The following is a 6,892-nucleotide window of genomic DNA, read 5'->3' as shown; positions in this document are numbered from 1 at the left end:
TCTCTCTGTGTCTCTCTCTCTGTGTCTTTCTCTCTCTGTGTCTTCTCTCTGTGTCTCTCTCTCTCTGTGTCTCTCTCTCTGTGTCTCTCTCTGTATTTATCTCTCTCTCTCTCTGTGTCTCTCTCTCTCTCTGTGTCTCTCTCTCTCTCTCTGTCTCTCTCTGTCTCTCTCTGTCTGTGTATCTCTCTGTCTCTCTCTGTGTCTCTCTCTCTCTGTGTCTCTCTCTCTCTCTCTCTCTCTCTCTGTGTCTCTCTTTCTCTGTGTCTCTCTGTCTCTCTCTCTCTCTGTGTCTCTCATTGTATTTTGAAGTTTAATCATGCATATGTATATCAACTGTACCTTGTGACTTTGATTTATTTGCGCTTATTGTACACAGATCATAGCGTGTAACTGACTGTACTTTTACTTGAATAATACTTTGTGCTTCGGAACCACATGTTCTGAGTCTGGAGTCTCTATTTATTGTACGCAAATTAGCGTCATCCTTAGAGGCTTATAGGAAGAGTTTTAGAAGGAACAGGCAGGGGTATATAGAGGTTCATTTCAATATCGTCAGAACCCTAACTGGAGATATATCCCTTCTTCAATTGGGATGATTAACACATTCTATGTCTATGTACAGGAACCCTTCTCAGTATAAATTCCGGTACTCCATATTTTTGACTTGTCGCAGACTGAACAAGCTATCTCAGTAATATGAGTCTCTAAAGTGGCCCTTAGGTACATTTCCTATCAGAACATAGAGAATTCAGGTTCTATTCCATCCTCAGGGCTTAGTTGGTTAAACTACAACAGACTGCAGTTACTGAAAGCCTATGACCACCCGCCCAATATAGGCAGGGTCAGGCCTGGGTTGTATTATTTTGGAGGGCATCAAGTAAATCCTTGACCATGCGGTTCAATTTTATTGTTTTCAATATCCCTCTCGTTGTGACCACTATAAAAGTCAGGGATCACTGGTGGGGACTATGTATATATGTATACCTTGACAGGTATAGGGTCTTAGTTAATAATTTTCGCTATCCTGCGATTCTGCCTCTTGGCTATCTGCACTTCACCATTATAAGAGTTAATGTAAGAATACTTACACTAGCAGGCTGTTTTTGGGGTATATGTATAATCTCCATATGGATGCATATCCCTAATGGAACAAGCTCATGTATAGAATGTGGTCCTGTTGTATGACCTTCATGTCTCCACTAACATTCTGCTAGTTTCTACAGTATTTTCTGCTGCTACATCTTCAGACTGAAGTCCACGCTGTAGAGCATTGGTTCTCAGCCCACCAAAGCTACTCTCTATACCTGTAATTTAAGTGGGAAACACTGTAGCGCTAGTGCCTAACACCCCAGAAATTTTTGACTCTCTATACCTGATGAGGCGGGTTGCTGTGAGATGAAAAAGGTCAGTGACATTCTACGTAGCATCCAGAGGGCTTCGGGTCGCTAACAGGTAAGCGGGCTTACCCCATTAAAGCCTCAAAAGAAGCTCTTATTTCATGCAACCTGACATTACATAGCTGTTATTCTCCCTTCCACACCCTATCTGCTGTCCTAGCAGCCATCCGCTCTTTTATGGTACCTGTTCATATCAGTTGGCTCTACACTTTCGAGCTTTCCTAGCGTGTTGGTTCATGGTTCCAACATAGAGATCAGTGACACTATTCTACAAGACTCTGTAGGGTTCTCTACTGTAGTGCATCTATGGGCTAGTGCACATCTTTACGTTTACGTGTGACAGTCACTATATACCACGCAAAAGAACTGGTTGGTTTTCCAGTTTAGAACCTGTTGATACTTTCATTACACTGACAGGTACCTGTCTGGTGCCTTTATGGGATGCTTCTCTATATTGGTAGCTCGCTCTCATGGGGTGGCTGTTACATCCGTGATTTTTATCTGCTAAGGTATCCCGGTTGTTTTCATACTATGTTCAGGCCAGCAGCTGGTACTGACTACGCACTTCCATCATGTTAGAAGTTGTCTGTTTGAGGTTTTCTTTTCAGCTGCAGGGTTCCAATTGCTGTTTTATCCTTCTGTTTCCACAATGGGTTGTACTGCTGTCTGAACCTCTGAAAGGAATTGTAGTCTGAATCCTCTCACTGCCGCCTCTGCCTCACGCTCAGTGGGACCTCCACTGGAGACTTTGGTGATCTAATCTTCCTCTGGTTGACAACCCCCGTAATTAGTGGGACCTCAAGAATGGTCCGGGTTGACTATTCGGTCTTGGCTTTGGCCTCCATACATGCTCTTGTTAGAGAAGTCTGTGGACAAGCTCGGCTCGTCATCTGTGGATCGGTATCATTATACGTAGATCTATATGATTTGTTTATTGTCGGCAGTGCTGGGATTCTGCTGTCTGCGACTGTTGCATCTTCCTGTTTTAGCCTCTGGTACCAGTTTTGTTCTCGTGTTACTGCTCTTCTATGGATTCTTGTTGGGGCTCTCTGCTTCCAACGGTCTGGTTTGGTCTGTTTTCAGCTGAGATTACGGTGTTATGATGCTTCTCATCTGCGGTTTTTCTCTAGCTATACATTCTGTTCCATTTGACTTACGCTATGCGTTATGGGGTTTTCTGTGGCGGTTCAGTGAGGACTTCTGATTGTCTGTCTCCTGTGCACTGCGACACTTGATCCTCAGCTCTTGCTTTTCCATTGGGCCTACGGTTCAAGGCGGTCCCTGTTTCGGTTTGACCAAGGGGCCGGCAAGTTCTCCACACTTCCCACCCCAGAGGTTGGCTTTGGGACGTCCCCACTGTCTTGAACTCCAGTGTCCCCTAGTGGATGAAGGAGAAAACAGGATGTTGGTACTTACCGATAAATCCCTTTCTCTGATTCTACAGGGGACACTGGACGCCCGCTCAGTGCGGAGTACTGTCATTTTGTTTGGTTCCTTCTATGGTTGTGTGACTGCATGTGTTCCCTGCAGTGGGTTCCTCTGTTCTCCTTCAGTCTTGTGCTGTTCTGTGGTATTTTCCTTCTCTTCATTTTCCTGGTGTTCTCCGTCTCCTCTCAACGTTCTTAAACTGGGGCTGATGGGGCATAGAGGGGGAGGAGCCAGTCACACTTCTAAATTATTTAAAGTGCTAGGCTCTACTCTACCACCGTCTATGCCCCACTGTCTTGAACTCCAGTGTCCCCCTGTGGAATCGGAGAGAGGGATTTATCGGTAAGTACCAAAATCCTTTTTTATAATTCGGTTTGGATTCTTTATGTACCCACTGTCTACATGTCCCAGCATGACCCACCTACCAGGGCCTGCTGGCACCTGTAGTTAGCCAAGAAATAAAAGCAAATAAAAAAGCAGACCGTTTAATAAATACACATACTGTATTTTTTAAATAAACAGACACAATGTTTGCTTTCGGCCATGTTTTATGTTATACTTACGTGGTCTCATTGTCCTGAAGCAGTACACTTACCTGCTGACCGCTTCTCAGTGATCTCCTTCCCATATCTCAGCCTCATTTTGAATTAAATATGGCTGATGTGAAACACCTCCCTCAATCCAAATAGAAAAGTTTCACATTGGCCATCTTGGATTCAAAAAGAGGCTGTCTCGGACATGGAGCCTGTAGAGGTGTTAGGAGGAAGTGAAGTGACCGGGACCCGCAGAGAAGGTAAGTGCCGCTCTCCATACATCCCCTAAGGTGATACCAATTCACAAATGGGGGGGGAGATGTCAGGTGTGAGGGGTGTGTGCGGGGAGCAGACATTTGTGGAGTGTCCACCTACTTCTGTTAAAATCATTCAGTTTGGGGGAAAGTGTCCAGTGATTTTCACCCAACTAGCTGGGAGAACTCAAACATGTTTGACAGGGCCGTAGCTAGGGTAGTGCGGCCGTTGCCATGGCACAGGGCACCCCCGGTCAGGGGGCGCTGTTTGTGCCTGTCAAATTTCTGTTTATTATCATTCTTGCTTGTAGCTTCCTCTAATATCATCCCCAGCATCTCTTGGCCTCTCCTATCTCTTCCCTGGCCCTTCCCCATTAAGCCATGGCTCTTTTTTGGGTGCATTATGTCCCTTTGAAAATGAGAGGGGCGCCAATGCTCTTTCCGGCACAGGGCACCAAAAAGTCTAGTTATGGCTCTGATATTTGATTTCTTCTGCTAGCTGGAATGACTGTTTTTGGACATTCCAGTGTGAGGAAACAAAAGACCGGTTATTATTTGCTTCCACTCGCCAGAAGCCAACACCCTGGTTGAAATTATATTGTTCTGTTGTATGGCAGCATTACAAGGTATCATTAGACCTAATAATGTTGGGTCCACACATGGCAATACATCGCTCATTCTATCGTGCATCGGCGGATCGTCATTCACAGACATATCAAGTCGACCCTGCAGTACAGCTGATGCCGATATATCTGAAAGACGTCAGAATCTGAAAAATATATCTGCATCTGCATGTGTGTACGGGCGACCCATCAACCGCCCATTCACTTGCTGCAGGGATACGCGACACTGACATGTAAATGCCCGCCCAGTTGTAATGTCAGCCTAGACATAGCGAGCACTTTACGTGTTTAAACCCGTTGTATTTGGGAGGGATAAGCGGCAATAAGTAATGAGTGCGGCCCACAGCAATCGTGCTCATTAGTATAAAGTAGGGATGTGCAGGCTCGGTTCTACTCGGTTCCGTTCGGTTCTTTTTACCGAATCTTATTGGCTATCCAAAACTCGTGACAGCTGAAACCCAATAAGATCCGGTAAAAAGAACCGAACGGAACCGAGTAGAACCGAGCCTGCACATCCCTAGACTATAAAGTAAACAATTTAATATCGCCCATTACTTACAGGTGAAATAAAACAATTGAATTTGCCCCTGAGAGTATAACATTCATGGGTACTGCAGATGTTATACACCATAAGAGGGAGACAGCGTTTCAGGTGTATAATCCATAAGAGAAACCTTGTAACCAGATGGTGTAAATAAAGGGTATGAGATTACCCCCTTCCTATATAATTCATAAACATTTGTTCAGGACTGAAAAACACTGATATGTTTAGTTTTTTTTTACTGTCATAAAAATTTTAGAATGATTATGTTCTAGTGACCTGGAGGTATTCTCTCCTAATACATGTCCAGGAATAGGCCGTGTAAAGAACTGTAAATCATATGATTGCATTGAGGATACTGGTAGATCACAATGACTAGCCATCGTCTATTACAGACATACTATACAGATTTTAACAGCATATTTTGGACATTTTGTGTTGATGGAAAGTGAACTCTCCATATAAAAGTATATCTAGATATAATTAATGAAAAAAATACAGTACTCTCTTTTTATTGGAAATATGAGAGTGATATGATGACTAGGTAAACAGAATGACTTGTCTAATATTAGAATATGGAACATGTGTAGTTACCTGCACTGTTATCGATTTAGATTTTTGTATAAGAAATTGGTGATTTCATTCCTGACCGTATTAAGGGCCTGATTCAGACCCACTCGCGAGCGGCTGTCCGCTCGCAAGTGGGTCGATGGTGTGCACTGAGCATGCGCACGACGGAGGGAGCTCCGTCGTGCGCATGCGCGAGACGCGACGAGCGAAGGACATTCCTTCGCTCGTTGTGTCTGAACAAAGGGGGCGTGCTGTCGATGTTGATTGACAGCACGCCCCCTTTGGTGGGCGTGCCGGGGGCGTGCCTCCCAGATGGGGGCGTTCCCAAGGGAACACCTACCGTCAGAAGCCGGCCCACTGACATCACTAGTGATGTCAGTGGGAGTGATTTTGGCTCTGATAGAGCCAAAATCACTCCAGGGCTTGTGGTCGAAAAACCCGACCACAGGCTGCTGGTCGCACTGGCGATGGTCGCGATGGTCAAGACCATCGCGACCATCATCCTGCACGCTCGTATGTGCTGTGGGTGGTGACCCACAGCTATACGAGCGTCCAGGAGGACGCTCCATTTTTATGGAGGACGGCCCTCATTCAGAGCGAGCGCTCTGCTCAGAGCGTCCGGCTCTGAATGAGGGCCTAAATCTGTAGTTTCCCATGCTTTATATGCAAACAATGAAGGCCTGGAAATCTGCATAATGTAATAACTAATTGGTTAACAGGAAACTAATTTTATTTAACCAATTTGTCTGAACGACCGTTTACGTATGTTTTCCAGTGTTTGGGAGCAAATGGATCATTCTCATTTACTCCCATACATTACCAGATTTTTATTCCAACCAGCCAACTAGTTGGATGGTTGGCAAGATAATATTTAGGTTTATAGCCATCTTAAGCAACAATAACCTAAGTGCCAGTCATATTACCAGTTGCTCTAAATTAATAGGGAGAGGATCCTTTGTATAAAAGTGCACATAATCTATGTTGAACACTAATTTTAATCTATGATGTCCAATATTTTACATACCAGCAGTGATAGGCTGCTAATCTCTATAGTGAAACAGGTGATTGGCTAAAGATAAAATAGTTGCCTAGCAACAATAAACAGTGATTATCATGTGTCCATTAGAACAATTGTGACTGCTTAATAACAAACGTTGCTTAAATAAACAATAAAGTGCTGGTTCTGTTGCAGGCTGCATTATAATACAGAGGACCCAACTAGAGATTTTTTTTTAAAAATTCTGGTTTTATAAATCTGTATTAAGAGCAGAGCTGCGGTATAGGAACCCAGTCATTTAGGACAGAACATTTCTTGAAACCCCGCGACGCTTAATGGGGAAGGTAAGATTTAATGTCCTTCAGCTGGTGCCAGAAATGTTACGTCTAGGTTATATACTGATTTTAGCTTTCTGTTTTATGTTGAATATAATAGAAGGGGATAGCCTTTAGTAGTGTTATGTTGAATAGATTTGATTCTGAAGGGCAGGTTCTCTATCCAGAAGTACACTCCCGCAACATTCAAAACATGTTTTGGATTGGCTTACTA

Source organism: Taudactylus pleione, unplaced genomic scaffold (genome assembly GCF_031769625.1).
Source record: "Taudactylus pleione unplaced genomic scaffold, aTauple2 ptg000250l, whole genome shotgun sequence".
NCBI classification, from domain to species: Eukaryota; Metazoa; Chordata; class Amphibia; order Anura; family Myobatrachidae; genus Taudactylus; species Taudactylus pleione.
This window is presented reverse-complemented; position numbering follows the sequence as displayed.